Below are 17,174 nucleotides of genomic sequence, written 5' to 3'. Positions count from 1 at the left end.
TGGTACAGTGCACGTTTGCTACCTGAGCCAACAGTCTGTCATGCTTTTGACAGAACTGTCCTTATTATCATTATAATACCAGAACACACATCCATTCCAAAAGCTACCTGCCTTGAAGGTGCAACCACCCCTCAATGGGCAAAGCAAGGAAATTTTACACCAATCATAATAAAGGTATGTATGACTAGAGTCACTCAAGCTCCACCTGAAAGATAAAAAATAGTATAAATTATGTTAAGAGAAAAGCGGTGTTGGGGAAGATACCATCAGGTATCACTCTGACTTCTGGGACCGGTCGACGGGCTGAGCCTCTCTTCCCCCGCATTGGGATACCTTTGGGTAAGATTTGAGAACTTGGCTATACCAAGTGTTTCCCCGGGAAAACTTAGAAACCTCTCTATAGCTTCACTTTAAATCTCCAATGCATTAGAGTCGCTTCATATTTGCTTAATGCGCTTGTAGCCTAGCAGTGTTACTAATTTTCCTAGTATTTGTGTGTCTTGTAACCAGCAATTCTATCACCAGTAATCCAAATAGCCTGCATGTCTGTTGCTAATAAATTGTACTGTACATTAATCTAGCCATGACCTTTCTCACTGAATGTGACCGGCCTGGCCGTCTGCCAAATTAGTTACAAACAACAAATGCTCTGATGGGCTGTTACATCTCAATCCTTAGAAAATATACCATTGACCAAGTCTGAGACTAAGGCTGGACTAAGCCACACCTAGACTCGTCTCTGAGGAGTTTAGAAAGCCAAAGGGTCCTGTCTGAACCTTGTGACTCAATGGTAGGGTCTCCCCCTAGCCACTCCTCAGAATCCTACTATTAACACAACAGCCAGCCCTTGCCTGTTCTCATACTTTGCTCTCTGGCCACAAACTTCCAGCCCTAGCTAAGAAAAAGTATCATGAAATTAAACTTAAAATACAGTTATGTGGTTGTTTAAATGCACCTATTTATGTTATCATTAAGGTTCTTGAATTTATATTACTGATACCAGGCACAGAATCAGCTGAGACCTGCTCACGTGTATGGAGGAGCTTAGGTTTAGGTGTTAGCTGCAAGCAATTATGTTCTGGTCTGGTTTTAGCATTTAAAACTGATTTGACTGAGTAAATCCACAGGCTGTCATAGTACATCTACAAAAAGAGCTCTGCCAGCGGACTGAGTTTCAAATTTGTCAGTGGGGCATGCACTAGTACTATAGCTAATGCTCTTCCCAAAACCTGCTTTTGGGTCTTACTCGGGATGCCATGAGACTTAAAGCTAGAAGACTGAATTTTCACACACTACAGCTTCTAATGTTCCTATGTGTCCACTTCTACTCAAAGACCGACCACTGAATAGAGAGCAAAGTGTCAGGATGGTCTCAGACATGTGAATACCACCATAAAAATGGTGCCAGCCAGGTTACTTGGTTTTTGTAGTAAAATATTTAAGCTCTGTAAACTGCACATCTACTTAAAAAAATAAAATACTTTTTTCAATAACCCTATTTTCTAAAAGTCAAACTCTATTCTGGTAGGCACATCAGCTATGGGTTTCCATGCCAAACTTCAGTGTGCTGAAGTTGTCAAGCTTACTCCTAATAAACTGTTAAACACCACACATTTCTTGTACTGCCGAGGCCTGTAAATACTAATGATGTCTGCAGAGAATGTGAGATAAGTTATCTCCAGTACCAGAACTCCTCATTGTACTGACCACTCCAGAGGGATGAGGTCTGTGTGGTTCTGTTTTGCTTTGAGAAGGGGCTGTCTTGAAAAAGATGAGTAAAAGACTTCTGTAGTAAAAGAACTCAAGAAAAAATCATTCTTAGTATTTTAAGTCTTTCTGTTTTACAGAAAGAAATTAAAATAACTAGTGACACATTAAATGCTGCCCTTCAGTGGAATAAAATAATACCAAATAATGGAGTATTTACAGTTATTAAAGTGCTATGGCTTATCAAGATTAATTTTTTTAATTTGTAAAATATTAAAAAATGTATGTAGTTATACATGTTTTATTAACTTTAACTGAATAAAATATGAAATTCACTTCAGTCAAGCAAATAATTCTGGAGATGAAATTATCAAATCATGACCCAAGACAATGACATTTAATCAGGTTAGAGTATATGTGACACAAATGGCTGGTATTAAAGCAAAACTCAGTTCGTCACTAGTTCTAACAAAGAATAGATAGAAGTAAACAGCTGACTTCTGACCTTCCTTTGCAGCATTCAGCTGAGCGACGATTCAGACGTTTGTTTATTTTGATACACTTACTGTCAGCTCATGCTGTGCTGGTGTTCCAGGAATCAGTCTGCAGATGAGCCCTTCATTACTCACTTATGCAAAAAATTTCTGGTAAGGTTGCTTAACTGAACAAGTGATGGAAGCCTTGGACAGGCTGACTAATAAGTACTGACAGTGGTGGAGCACCTTCCTGAGGCCATGTGCCCTCGGTCTCCTTATACTTTCTGAGTAAATTGCAGGAATGAATGTCGTACTTTGCTTTTGATGTCCATCAAAAATGTTGGCCAGATCCCTGGTGGGAGGTAAAAAAATTGGTATTACCTTGGAATGCTAGATGAAAAGCTCTCTTTGCTTGAAAGCTAAATTATACAGTCAACAAAATACTCCCAGTTTGCCTTCATTTTGAAGCAGGACACAGTTTAAGAGATGACTAGTTACAAGAAGTTTACCTGAAAGTGAGCTGCTTTCCTCAGTCCTCACCACTCAGACCATGTTTCTGACCTGTTCACATACTTGTCCCTACCTGCTGTCTGGCAGCAAATCAGTGATCAGAGGTAGTAAAAAGAAGGAAGCTTCCTTCCTTCTGTGTTCTCCCAATTTACACCCAAAATGGGAATTTGAGGTTCTTTTACTTAGATGCACGACTAGAAAAATATGGGAAGTAACCCAGCAAGAGGCCCACACACCTTGCAGTTTCCTGCCTCTTGTAAACTCAGTGCTCATGTCGTCTTTTCTGTAATCTCAGGGGGGAAACTGTGAAAATCTCACCGTGATCAACATCACTGGAAGTATTTACAAACCCATTTTTACTAGATGCAAGGAGACAATATGATGACATTTCTTCCTATGTGAGCACAAAATAAATGGTGAACTTGCAGTTATCTAACCAACTGCAGTTATGGAATTGAATATTTTAATACTATTTTAAATTTGAAATGTTAATAATACTAATAATGCTTACTGAGTATTTCAGTACTACTTACTTTTAATAATGTTTAGTATATCAGCTCTGTGATATTGCCTCCTATGTAAAAAGTCCATTTTAAGAAATAGTCTGAAAGAATGCATCAGAAGTGAATAACAGGTTTGCTCTGGACTGCAAGCTCCCATGATCAATTTTCCTCCATGTTCATATTCCCTGTGTTTTACATAGGGTACCTTGACCCCTAGCTACATGAATACTATGGCATTTAACTTCTATGAATAGACCTATTGACTTTCAGGAAATATTCAGAGCCTGTTTCAGAAGTCTGGCTACACAGGACATTAGTTAGAGCATTCTTTCACAACTGCATCTAAGAAAAAAATGTCTCTGAAAGGCATTACAGAGTCCCTAAAACATATGTCTAACATTAGAGGGTGCAAACACTTTTCTTTGTGCTGATACCTGTAAGTTTCCACCATGAGTACTTAAGGCCTTGAGCCTAGTAAGGTAAGTGGACCTCAAAGCAGGGTACAAAAATTCAGGTGTCAATATAAAGTAAACTCTTGGTGATGAAGAAATTAAAGAAAATCTTATGAAAAGGAAAATCTGTGATTCAGTTTTCATTGCTTTTATTTACAGGATAGAAGAGAACAGAAGAGAGCATAACAGCTCCAGCTGGCAGGGACCCACAGGGATCATCTGATCCAACTGTCTGAGCACTCCAGAGCCAACAAGCTGTTAAAGCCTGTTATGAAACACATTGTCCCAATGCCTCTTATCACAGCACTGACAGGCACGGGGCATAGACCACCTGTCCGGGAAGCCTGCTGCAGTCTCTGATCGCCCTGTTGCAATGAAACACTTCCCAATACCAAGGCAAATCCAGGAAAGCCACAACCGCTGCCTTCCCTTTACCCGTGTGGTGGGCGGCCGTCTGGTAGGAGGATCTCTGATGAGTGAGACAGGGCTTTCCCTGTGTGAAGCCCTGCGGACTCTGCCCGGTGATGGCAGCGTCCTGGAAATGCCTTCCCGTAGCTCCCAGCCAGATCTGCTCCAGCATTTTTCCAGGTGCTGAGGTTAGACTGCCAGGTGTGTGGTTTGCTGGGTCTTGCCAGGAGCACAGCGTGGGAGGGGTTCAAAGCTGCCTCAGGGGAGGCTCAGCCGTGACACTGGACAGCAAGGTGACCCTGAGCCAGCAGTGTGCCCTTGTGGCCAAGAAGGCCAACGGTATCGTGGGCAGCATTAAATGCCGTGTGGCCAGCAGGTCGAGGGAGGTTATCCTCCCCCTCTGCTCTGCCCTAGTGAGACCGCATTTGGAGTGCTGTGTGCAGTTTGGGGCCCCCCAGTTCAAGCAGGACAGGGAACCGCTCGGGCAAGTCCAGCGGAGAGCTACCAAGATGATCAGGGAGCAACTCCCTTATGAGGAAAGGCTGTTAGGCCTGGGTTTGTTCAGCCTGGAGAAGAGAAGACTGAGGGTGGATCTCATGAATGCTTATAAATATCTGAAGGGCGGGTGTCAGGAGGGTGGGACTGGACTCTTTTCAGTGGTGCCCAGTGGCAGGCCAAGGGGCAATGGGCACAAGTTGGAAAACAGGAAGTTCCACTTACATATGAGGAAAAACTTCTTTACCGTGAGGGTGACAGAGGACTGGAACAGGCTGCCCAGAGAGGTTGTGGAGTCTCCTTCCCCGGAGACATTCAAACCCCACCTGCATGCATTCCTGTGCCCCCTGCTCTGGGTGTCCCTGCTCAAGCAGGGGGGTTGGACAAGGTGATCTCCAGCGGTCCCTTCCAACCCCTACTGGTCTGTGATTCTGTGATTGTGAGATTGTCTATTTTGTAAGTAATTTGTGTTGTTAATGTTATTTCATGTATTGCCTGCATTGTGTTGGAGCATATCAAATCTATTTCTTGTCTTGCCTTCACTGTATTCTCTTCATTCCGCTTTATTTCTTAGTTTCTGTTTTGTATTCTCTGGTGTGGTATATTGTATGGGTTGCACTGTATGTAGCGTAGTGCTTGTGTTGCTTTGTCTGGTTGGGTACTTACTGCATTCTCTGTATAGTATGGTGTGGAGCGGTGCTTATTGCACGTCCTGTACAGCGCAGCGTGTTGTTTTTTGTGGTGTAGTGTGTATTGCGGTGTGTATTGTATTGCATTTTCTTGTGCGTTGTGCGTATGGTGAGTATGGGATGGTACATGCTGTATGGCGTGTGGTGTATGGGACGTGTTGTGTGCTTTGTGCCTGTTCTGTGTGGTTTGTATCCCACCATCAGTGAAGGAAGAGTTAGTACATGAATTACTACAGGAGCTTGACCCCGACAAGTGAATGGGCGCTGATGCCATCGCAAGGGCACTCTCCATAATCTTCGAGAAGTCATGGAGAAAGGCAAATGTTACCCCTACCTACAAGAAAGGGTCGAGGGAGGATCCGGTTAACTGAAGGCCAATTAGCTTTACTTCAATCCGTGGGATAGGTATGGAACAAATCCTCCTGGGGGCCATCACAAGTCAAATGAAGCACATGATTAGGAAAAGCCAACACGGCTTCACTAAGGGCAGGTCGTGCTTGACAAACCTGGTGGCCTTCTACAAGAAAGTGACTTGCCTGGTTGACCTGGGGCAGGCGGTGGACGTTGTCTACCTGGCCCTCTCCAAGGCCTTTGATACGGTCCCCCACAGCCTCCTCCTGGAGAAATGAATGCGTTATGGCCTAGACAAGTGGTCTGTGCAGTGGGTGGGGAATTGGCTGACAGGCCCCACCCAAAGGGTGGTGGAAAATAGCTCCTTTTCCAAGTGGCACCCTGTCCCAAGCGGGGTGCCCCAGGGATCCATATTGGGCCCAATGTCATTCAACATCTTCATAAGCGATCTGGGTACTGGGATCAAGTGTAGCCTGACGACAGGTTTGCGGATGACACCAAACCGAGTGGGGAGGTAGACGCTCCAGAAGGGAGAGCCGCTCTGCAGGAAGATGTGGCTAGGCTGGAAGAGTGGGCCAGCAAGAACCTCATGAAGGTTCTCGTATGGACACAAGTCGCTCTTGGGGAGGTTCCGACTGGAGCATGCAACAGAAACCATAAAACACAATGCAGAATACACAACAACAAAAAATACATTGACAGGCGGACGATGCAAATTACCTAACAATACCAAATACATTACAAACCAAACAATGCCCTACAACACAACACGTACAACGCAATAAATAGCATACCGTGGGCTCTGTAGAACACAAGACATAGAACACATTCCAGAAAACACATATATTATACAAAATAAAAGACACACTATACATTAGAAAATACAAGACAATACACAAATACAAAATACAATACAAAACCAAAAGCAGACCACAAAATGCAAACTATAGTACAATATGAAACATACGATACATACAACAAAAATGCAAACAATACCACACGATACGTACAGTAGGATACGTACGATAAATGTCTGACGACACAACACATGCGGTACACCTTGGAAAACAAACTGCATGTCATTGTATGTATTTTATTTTACTGTATTCTATTTTGTAGTCTGTTTTATGGTATGTATTGAATAGTATGGTACAGCATTACGGGGTGCTACTCTTCTCCCGAGTAACGAGTGATAGGACGAGAGGAAACAGCCTCCACCTGCGCCAGGGGAGGTCAGATTGGATCTTAGGAAATAATTTCATCACCAAAAGGCTCACCAAGCGTCGCAAAAGGCTGCCCGACTACTAGAACATACTATACCTTGCAATACATACCGTACAATACATACTATACGTACAGTACCGTACCATACCGACTATACAAGTCGCCATGCCATACAGAAGAAAATACAACAGAATATAAAGTACAGCACAAGACTTACCGTAGGATACATACTGTACCATAGAATATAATGCAACACATACAATACTGTCATGGTTTTAGCTGGGATAGAGTTAATTTTCTTCACTTTAGCTGGCACAGTGCCGTCCTTTGAACTTAGCATGGAAAAAAAGTTTTGAGATAAAACACAGATGTTTTGGTCTGTTGCTGGGTAGCGCTTGTACTAGTCCAGGACATTTCTAGCCTCCCATGCTCTGCTGGGTGCACAAGAAGCCGGGAGGGGAGGGGGCACAGCTAAGAGAGCAGATTCAAACTGACCAAAGGGAATATTCCATATCATGTAACATCATGCCCAGTATTTTACCTGGGAGGAGCTGGCTGGGGGAGGCAGGCAGCAATCACGGCTCAGAGATGGGCAGCGTCAGTCGGCGGGTGGTGAGCGGTTGTATCGTTCATGTTTATGTGGTTTTTTTTCCCTGTTTTTTCCCCTTTCCCTTCCATTTCCATTTTATTATATTAACATTATTGTCATAATTATAATAATCATTATTATTATTATTATTTTGTAATCATTAAACTGTGCTTGTCTCAACCCACAAGTTCTTTTGCTCGTCCGATTCTCTTCCCCATCCCACAGGGGTTGGGGTGGGGAGTGAGTGAGCGGCTACGTGGTGTTCAGTTGCCAGCTGAGGCTGAATCATGACAGTGCATTTTTGGCGCCCAACATGGGGCTTGAAGGGTTTGAGATAATAACAGTTGCTGGTCACAGCATTGATTCATCTGCTCTCAGTATTAGTTTGTCCAGTCTTTACCATGCCGATTGTAAAGTACATGTTAAAACTTGCTGTTGGTTTTTTCAGTTTGCTGTGCTCTGCAGTTATTAGAGATGTTTTGCCTAGGAGAATTGTTATTAAAACACTGGCCTTGACCGTTATCGGTTATTTAGGTCTTGCATGGAAGCTGTTACTGTACTTCAGCTACCACCTCATGGAGGCAATTAGCAACTACACCTCTTCCTCTGAGAAGTTTTTTATGGAGGAAATACAGAACGGCAGCTTAGCTACCATCTTATATAACGTGTCCTCCTTCAGTACAACAACTTTTCAGTATCTTGAACATCCTTGGGTAGTCAAGATACATCTGTTGATATTGCTTTGGCAGGTGGTTTCAGTTCTGTCTAAGGTTAATAAGCAAGTCAAGAATATAATCCAGAGATCTGCCCCAAGGCTCGATAGCTGTGCGTGGCAGGGTATGTGGGGTAGTATGGGCAAATGCCTAAGACGGTGGGCACCCGCCGTGATGTGGGACTTCACCCCTGAACAAGTGCAGAATCCTGAAAAATCAGTAGAACATTTGGAGGAAGTATGTTGTCAACCTGGCAATTCCAGAGAGAGACAAATCACTGCAATGTGCTGGGGCCTGGCTCATGCCTATCGAGTCCTATTTAACACTATTCAGTACCCCCAAGGGAAAGAGAAGGTCGCGGGATCTAAAAAGACAAAGACAAGGAAAGCAACGAGTACTGTGGCCCCTCAAACCCCCACAACAGACACTGCAACTACGCCAACCCCAGTGACAAGCACTGCGGCCACTCAAGCCCCCACGACAGGCACTGCAGCTACTCAAACCCCAGTGTCAAGCTTGCAGCTAAACCAGAGGACCAACCTGTGCCAGTATCAGTCGCCCCTATATGCAAGAAGAAATCATGGAAGAATAGGTCAACTCATTTAGAAAGAGATTATGAGGAACCAGGGCCATCACGAGAAGAAGAGGAGGAAGAGGAAGAATGTGTACAAGAAACGGAAACTACCCGATCCCTATTCTTGAGTGAGTTGCGGGATATACGGAAAGATCTCAGGCATCATTCAGGTGAGCACATTACACCTGGCTGCTCCGATGCTGGGATAATGGGGCCAGTAGCCTGGAATTAGAGGGGAAGGAAGCCAAACAACTGGGATCCCTCTCTAGGGAAGCGGACATTGATAAAGCAATTGGAAAAGGAACACAAGCCCTCAGCCTCTGGAGGCGGCTCCTGTCTGCAGTGAGAGAGAGGTATCCCTTCAAAGAAGATATTGTATTTCGCCTAGGAAAATGGATGACCATGGAGAAAGGCATTCAGCATCTAAGGGAATTAGCTGTGCTTGAGGTGATTTATGGTGACCTGGATGACCAACGGTCCTCCAAAGATCTAGATGAAGCCGAGTGCACACGACCCATGTGGTGGAAGTTTGTACGGAGCGCACCATCCTTGTATGCAAACTCATTGGCAGTGATGTCCTGGAAAGATGACGAGACACCAATGGTGGCGGAGTTGATTGATAAACTCTGGGAATATGAAGCGAATCTCTCTTCTTCGCTCATCTCTGCTGTTGAGAAACTGTCCCGAGAGTTCCGGCAACTCAAAGAAGATAGGTCCTACTCCCCACCAGTACGGACCAGTATCTCAGCCATTAGGAGTAAGCGTCCCTTTGCTCAAGAGAAAGGATACACACGACAGGACACCCTATGGTTTTACTTGCGTGATCACGGAGAGGACATGAAGAAGGCAGATGGAAAACCTACCTCAGCCCTAGAGGCACGGGTACATGAGCTGCAAGGGAGAACAATCACACAGAGGAGTTTCTCCAGGAGAGCTACTGCTCCAGTTTCCAGTAAGCAATTCCCCAGGCAGAGGAGCAGAAGTGCTGATTTTCTGTCTGATCTTAATAGAGACACTCGTGGTTCATATTTACAGGAAGTGAGTGATGAATACTGTGATAAGGACTAGGGGGGCCCTGCCTCCAGCCAGGTGGAGGAAAGGGATAACCGGGTTTACTGGACTGTGTGGATCCGATGGCCTGGCACATCTGACCCACAGGAGGATAAAGCTTTAGTGGACACCGGCGCACAGTGCACCTTAATGCCATCAAACTATATAGGGGCAGAACCCATCAACATTGCTGGAGTGACAGGGGGATCTCAAGAGCTAACTGTATTGGAGGCCGAAGTGAGCCTAACTGGGAATGAATGGCAAAAGCACCCCATTGTGACTGGCCCAGAGGCTCCGTGCATCCTTGGCATAGACTACCTCAGGAGAGGGTATTTCAAGGACCCAAAAGGTTACAAGTGGGCTTTTGGTGTAGCTGCCTTGGAGACGGAGGAAACTGAACAGCTGTCTACCTTGCCCGGTCTCTCAAAGGACCCTTCTGTGGTGGGGTTGCTGAAGGTCAAAGAACAACAGGTGCCAATCGCCACCACAACAGTGCACCGGCGGCAATATCGCACCAACAGAGACTCTCTGATCCCCATCCATAAACTCATTCACCAACTGAGGAACCAAGGAGTCATCAGTAAGACCCACTCACCCTTTAACAGTCCCATATGGCCAGTCCGGAAGTCTAATGGAGAGTGGAGACTAACAGTAGACTATCGTGGCCTGAATGAAGTCACTCCACCGTTGAGTGCTGCTGTGCCAGACATGCTAGAACTTCAATACGAACTGGAGTCAAAGGCAGCCAAGTGGTTATGCCACATCTGATATCGCTAATGCATTCTTCTCAATCCCTCTGGCAGCAGAGTGCAGGCCACAGTTTGCTTTCACACAGAGGGGTGTCCAGTACACCTGGAATCAACTGCCCCAGGGGTGGAAACACAGCCCTACCATTTGCCGTGGACTGATCCATACTGCACGGGAGCAAGGTGAAGCTCCCGAACACCTACAGTACATTGATGACATCACTGTGTGGGGTAACACAGGAGAAGAAGTTTTTCAGAAAGGAGAGAAAATAGTCCAAATCCTTCTGAAAGCTGGTTTTGCCAAAAAACCAAAGTAAAGTCAAGGTACCCGCATGAGAAATCCAGTTCTTAGGAATCAAATGGCAAGATGGTTGTCATCAGATCCCCATGGATGTGATCAACAAGATAGCAGCCATGTCTCCACCAACTAGCAAAAAGGAAACACAAGCTTTCTTGGGCGTTGTGGGTTTTTGGAGGATGCATATTCCAGATTACAGTCTGATCGTAAGCCCTCTTTCTCAAGTGACCCGGAAAAAGAATTATTTCAAATGGGGCCCTGAGCAACAACCAGTTTTCGACCAGATTAAACGAGAAATAGTTCATGCAGTAGCTCTTGGGCCGGTCCAGGCAGGACAAGATGTAAAAAATGTGCTCTACTCTGCAGCCGGGGAGAATGGCCCTACCTGGAGCCTCTGGCAGGAAGCACCAGGGGAGACCCGAGGTCGACCCCCAGAGTTTTGGAGTCAGGGATACAGAGGGTCCAAAGCCCGCTATACTCCAACTGAAAAAGAGATATTGGCAGGATATGAAGGGGTCTGAGCTGCTTCAGAAGTGGTTGGTACTGAGGCACAGCTGCTCCTGGCACCCCGACTACCAGTGCTGGGCTGGATGTTCAGAGGGAACGTCCCCTCTACACACCATGCAACTGATGTTACGTGGAGTAAATGGGTTGCCCTGATCATTGAGTGGGCTCAAGTAGGAAACCCCAGTCGCCCAGTGTCGTGGTTTAGCCGGCAGCTCAACCCCACACAGTCGCTCGCTCACTCCCCCATCAGTAGATGGGGGAGAGAATCAGAGGGGTAACGCTCGTGGGTTGGGATAAGAACAGTTTAATAATTAAAATTAAAAGAAACAACAACAGAAACGCAATGTAAAGGAGAACAACAAGAGGCGCAAAGCCCCGGGGGAGGGGGGAAGGGAGGGGAGAGGGGGAACGAACCGCCGAAACAAACCGCATGCGCCGCACCCACCCACCGACCCGGCGCTGTGCCGCTCCCGAGCAGCAATGGCCCCCCCTCAATATACTGGTCATGGGGTCACATGGTGTGGGATGAACATGCCGTTGGCCAGTCGGGGTCAGCCGCCCCGCCATGGCCCTGCCCCTCCCAGCCCTCTCCCCCGCCACACAGCAGAGCGTGGGAAGCTGGCAAGGTAGCCAATCCCCACAGCGAGGAGAATTAAGTCCTTCTCAGCCAAAACCAGCACACCCAGGAATCTTGGAAGTGATTATGGACTGGCCAGAAGGCAAAGACTTTGGATTATCACCAGAGGAGGAGGTGACACATGCTGAAGAAGCCCCACTGTATAACAAACTGCCAGAAGATGAGAAGCAATATGCCCTGTTCACTGATGGGTCCTGTCGCCTTGTGGGGAAGCACCGGAGATGGAAGGCTGCTGTATGGAGTCCTACATGACAGGTAGCAGAAACTGCTGAAGGAGAAGGTGAATTGAGCCAGTTTGCAGAGGTAAAGGCCATCCAGCTGGCCTTAGGCATTGCTGAACGGGAAAAGTGGACAGTGCTCTATCTCTATACTGACTCCTGGATGGTGGCAAACGCCCCGTGGGGGCAGTTACAGCAGTGGAAGCAAAGCAACTGGCAGCGCAGAGGCAAACCCATCTGGGCTGCCACATTGTGGCAAGATATTGCTGCCCAGGTAGAGATCCTGGTTGTGAAAGTACATCATGTGGATGCTCACGTCCCCAAGAGTCAGGCCACTTGAAGAACATCGAAACAACCAGCAGGTGGATCAGGCTGCCAAGACTGAAGTGGCTGAGGTGGATCTGCACTGGCAATATAAGGGTGAACTATTTCTAGCTCAGTGGGCCCATGACACCTCAGGCCATCAAGGGAGAGATGCAACATACAGGTGGGCTCGTGATCGAGGGGTGGACTCGACCATGGACGCTATTGTGCAGGTTATCCACGAATGTGAAATGTGCGCTGCCATCAAGCAAGCGAAGCGGGTAAAGCCTCTGTGGTATGGGGGACAATGGCTGAACAATAAATCTGGGGAGGCCTGGCAAATTGACTATATCACACTCCCACAAACCCGCCAAGGCAAGTGCCATGTGCTTACCATGGTAGAAGCAACCACCTGCTGGCTGGAAACATCTCCTGTCCCCCGCGCCACTGCCCGGAACACTCTCCTGGCTCTCAAAAAACAAGTCCTGTGGTGACATGGCACCCCAGAGAGAACTGAGTCAGACAACGGGACTCATTTCCGAAATAACCTCATAGACACCTGGGCCAAAGAGCACGGCATTGAGTGGGTGTATCACATCCCCTATCACGCACCAGCCTCTGGGAAAATTCAATGATACAATGGACTGTTAAAAACTACACTGAGAGCAATGGGGGGTGGGGCATTCAAGCACTGGGATACACATTTAGCAAAAGCCACCTGGTTAGTCAACACGAGGGGATCTGCCAACCGAGCTGGCCCTGCCCAGTCAGAAATCCTACATACTGTGGAAGGGGATAGAGTCCCTGGAGTGCATGTAAAAAATATGTTGGGCGAAACAGTCTGGGTTATTCCTGCTTCAGGCAAAGGCAAACCCACTCGTGGGATTGCGTTTGCTCGAGGACCTGGGCGCACTTGGTGGGTGATGCGGGAGGATGGAGGAATCCGGTGTGTACCTCAAGGGGGTTTAATTTTGGGTGAAAACAGCCAATGAACTGAATAATATGCTGTTAATTGCCATATAATGTTGTATGTCATCACTACTATGGTTGCCATATGCCATATCAATGGAATGGTATCATGGTAGTAATCTCCCAATTAATAATAATAGCAAATGAACTTTCAATTGAACCAAGCAAAGTGCAGCAGTGAGAGAACAAGAACTACCAGTGCAGCGGTGATGGAACAAGGACTGACTTCAGCATGCAACAATCCGACACAACAGACCCCACCTCTCTGTAAGACTCTTACAATAGATGAAACCCAAAGTCATGGACTAAATGAACTCAATGGACATTTCATGGACATTTTACAGGGGTGGTCCATAGACTAGGGGAATGATAAATAAAAATCTGTATATCCTATTAAAGGATGAGAAGGTGGGTAGGGATTATTGAAATTGTACTGAATAGTATGGGACCTAAGCATGATGTAAATGATATGGAATAAGGGGTGGATAGTCATGGTTTTAGCTGGGATAGAGTTAATTTTCTTCACTCTAGCTGGCACAGTGCCGTGCTTTGAACTTAGCATGGAAAAAAAGTTTTGAGATAAAACACAGATGTTTTGGTCTGTTGCTGGGTAGCGCTTGTACTAGTCCAGGACATTTCTAGCCTCCCATGCTCTGCTGGGTGCACAAGAAGCCGGGAGGGGAAGGGGCACAGCTAAGAGAGCAGATTCAAACTGATCAAAGGGAATATTCCATAACATGTAACATCATGCCCAGTATGTTACCTGGGAGGGGCTGGCCGGGGGAGGGAGGCAGCAATCACGGCTCAGAGATGGGCAGCGTCAGTCGGCGGGTGGTGAGGGGTTGTATCGTTCGTGTTTCTGCGGTTTTTTTCCCTTTTTTTCCCCTTTCCCTTCCATTTCCATTTTATTATATTAACATTATTGTCATAATTATAATAATCATTGTTATTATTTTATAATCATTAAACTGTACTTATCTCAACCCACAAGCTGTTTTGCTCGTCCAAATCTCTTCCCCATCCCACAGGGGTTGGGGTGGGGAGTGAGTGAGCGGCTGCGTGGTGTTCAGTTGCCAGCTGAGGCTGAACAATGAGAAATACCATGGATGATATGCAATACATACAATTCAATACCGACCCTGCACCACGTACCGTAGAATACAATGCAGGGCGCAGCACAATACAAACTACACGACACAAGAGAATACAATACATACCAGACAAGCCAACAGAATTCACACAATACAAAACAAAAACTACCGTGCCCTACCCTACAATGCATAATCTACAATCCATACAATTTGATACCAAAGACAAGAAATAAAAAATACGGTATAAACATACAAAGCATACAATAAAATACATACAATGCATAGAATAGAATAGAATAGAAAAAACACCGTACTGGACAATACATACAATATAATACCAACTACAAGACTAACAATACATACGATACGTTCAATACCATACATACCTGATCATACAATGAAATCCATAAAATAAATACCATACAAGAAAAATCAAAACATACCATACGTACATTATAATGCAATACACACGCAATACATAAGTTCACGATCTACCTAATACAAATACAAATACAAATACAACGCGTACGCTAACATTAAAAACAGAATACACATAGTACGATACAAACCATACCATACCATGCAATATGCACAGTAAATTAATACAATATATAAAAAGCATGCAATACAATACAACACATACAATTAATACAATATCTAAAGTAAATGAAATGCAGTAAATCCCATACCGGACCATGCAGTACACACCGCACAATACAATAAATGCCACACAACACAATGTATACCACACCGCACCATACAATGCAATGCAATACCATACTTGCCCCATTTTCATTAGGAAACCTTCTTAGCCACGAGGATGGTCCAGCACTGCAAGAGGCTGCCTAGAGAGGTGTCGCTGCTGCGAAACGCCGATTCCCAGCACAAGCCAAGAGGTGGGGGGATGGGGGGGCAGGGGCACTGTGGTAACCACGGACGCGACTGCTGGGGCCGCAGCGCTGTCGGGGTGAGCGCCGTGAGCGACGACATCCTGTTCTGAGGTCCCCAAGCGATAAACAGTGATGTCACCTAGCGATGGACTCTGACATCAGCTAGCGATGGATTGTGATGAGGCGTCCCTCACTGCTTATATTCAGGCGCCGACTCTCACCCAGCCGGCTCGTGCCCGCACTCCGGCTGAGCGAGTTCGTGAGGTTTGGAGTGTCGAGCGAGGCCTTTGGTGCTGGTGTCGCGCTTGGGGAGTTGTTCGCTGCAGCTCTCTGTGGCCGATCCCAGAGCCCTCGAAGGACCTTCCCTGGCCCTGCCAGCTTCAGGCAGCCGGGGCACCCAGGAGGCGCGCTCACAGCAGCAGAGGTGAGCTGGGAGGGACGGGACACCTCACCCTGGGGAGCTGGGACGGTTTTCTTCTGGAGGGACCTGGGCATTGCTGCCACCCCTCCACGGCCCAGCCAATGACCCTGGCCTCTCCTCCTTTTCTAGCACGACACCCACTGCTGCAGCGCCAGAGAGAGGGAGCAGCTCGACATGCCCGGCTCCCCCAGCCCACCGCAGCACGTGGAGAGCATGGTCACAGAGCTGGAGGAGCGCTGCCCCATCTGCCTGGGCAGCTGCGAGGAGCCCAGCTCTGTCATGCCGTGCTTCCACCGGTTCTGCTACCCCTGCATCCTGCGGTGGGCTGAGATCAAGCCCGAGTGCCCCCTCTGCAAGGGGACAGTGACCTCCATCTTGCACTCGGTGCAGGCGGACAGTGACTACATGGAGCATGTCATCACACCATCCATGACACCATCAGTCGCCGTCCACCAGGCGGGAAGAGTTCCCAGACCACCAGCCGCCCACAACCTCCATCACCCTGGAGCACCCCAACGGTGGGCTGCAGGAGGGGTGCCCAGGCGTCCTGTGGGCGGCCTCCAGCCCCCAAACTGGATGAACTCTTTCCACAACCAGCCAACGCTCCTCAACATCCTGCAGCGCTGGGTCCATCAGGAGCAAGAGGAGATCTTTGGCATCCTCAGCCACCACGGCATGGATACAGAGGGGCCGGGCCACATGCAGGGGGTCTCCCCGCAAAACCGCAGGGCGACACGTGTGCAACAGCCTGCACGTGTCGCTGGGCAAGGGCGCAGCGGAGACACCCACCCTCTGCAGGGCTGGCAGGACGCCCGTGCTGCCGGGGAGCGGGAGGGCAGCCCCACGGGTGCCCCTGGCCCTGCTGCCTCCCAAGGCGGGTCTCTCACTCCCAGCCCAGCCCCCACCAGCAGCCCTGCAAGAAGCAGCGCAGACGAGCTCCCCGGCACCTCACCCGTTGCCACTGGTGAGGATCCCAGCAGCCACCCCTCTGCTCCCGTTGCCATCCCTGTGGAGCAAGAAGAGCCCCAGGAGGAGCCAGGGGAGGCTGTGCCCAGGCCCTCCACCTCCAGCCGGGGCACTGAACGCTCCCGTGGGGGGACACGGCAACCCCCAAAGAGGAAGACCGGCAGCTCCGAGGCCTCTCCTGCCAACAAGAGGCCAGCACCACGTCGGTGACCCTGCAGGCTGCCCGGTGGGATGGCCAAACCAGGACTGGGCCATCAGCTGGTCCCGGGGCAGATCTTTCCAGCCAGGGGTCCAGGGCCAGCCCACACCCCACTGCCCATCACCCCAGGCTTGGCCTCCTCCTCACCGCACCCTCTGCCCCCACCTCCCCGGGGCCCTGCTCTCCTG

The 17,174-nt window shown here is 47.8% G+C and overlaps 1 long non-coding RNA gene across 1 annotated transcript in view; it reads left to right on the top strand.

Annotated features, from left to right (window-relative positions):
* The first annotated feature begins 7,406 nt into the window (after positions 1-7,406).
* Positions 7,407-17,174, top strand: part of LOC142050689 (uncharacterized) — a 655,132-nt gene continuing 645,364 nt past the window's right edge. The window contains exon 1 of the long non-coding RNA XR_012658089.1: positions 7,407-7,442. This is a non-coding gene — a long non-coding RNA (uncharacterized LOC142050689). The remainder of the gene's footprint in view (positions 7,443-17,174) is intronic.

The sequence above is a fragment of the Phalacrocorax aristotelis genome, chromosome Z (genome assembly GCF_949628215.1).
Source record: "Phalacrocorax aristotelis chromosome Z, bGulAri2.1, whole genome shotgun sequence".
NCBI lineage: Eukaryota > Metazoa > Chordata > Aves > Suliformes > Phalacrocoracidae > Phalacrocorax > Phalacrocorax aristotelis.
This window is presented reverse-complemented; position numbering and strand designations above follow the sequence as displayed.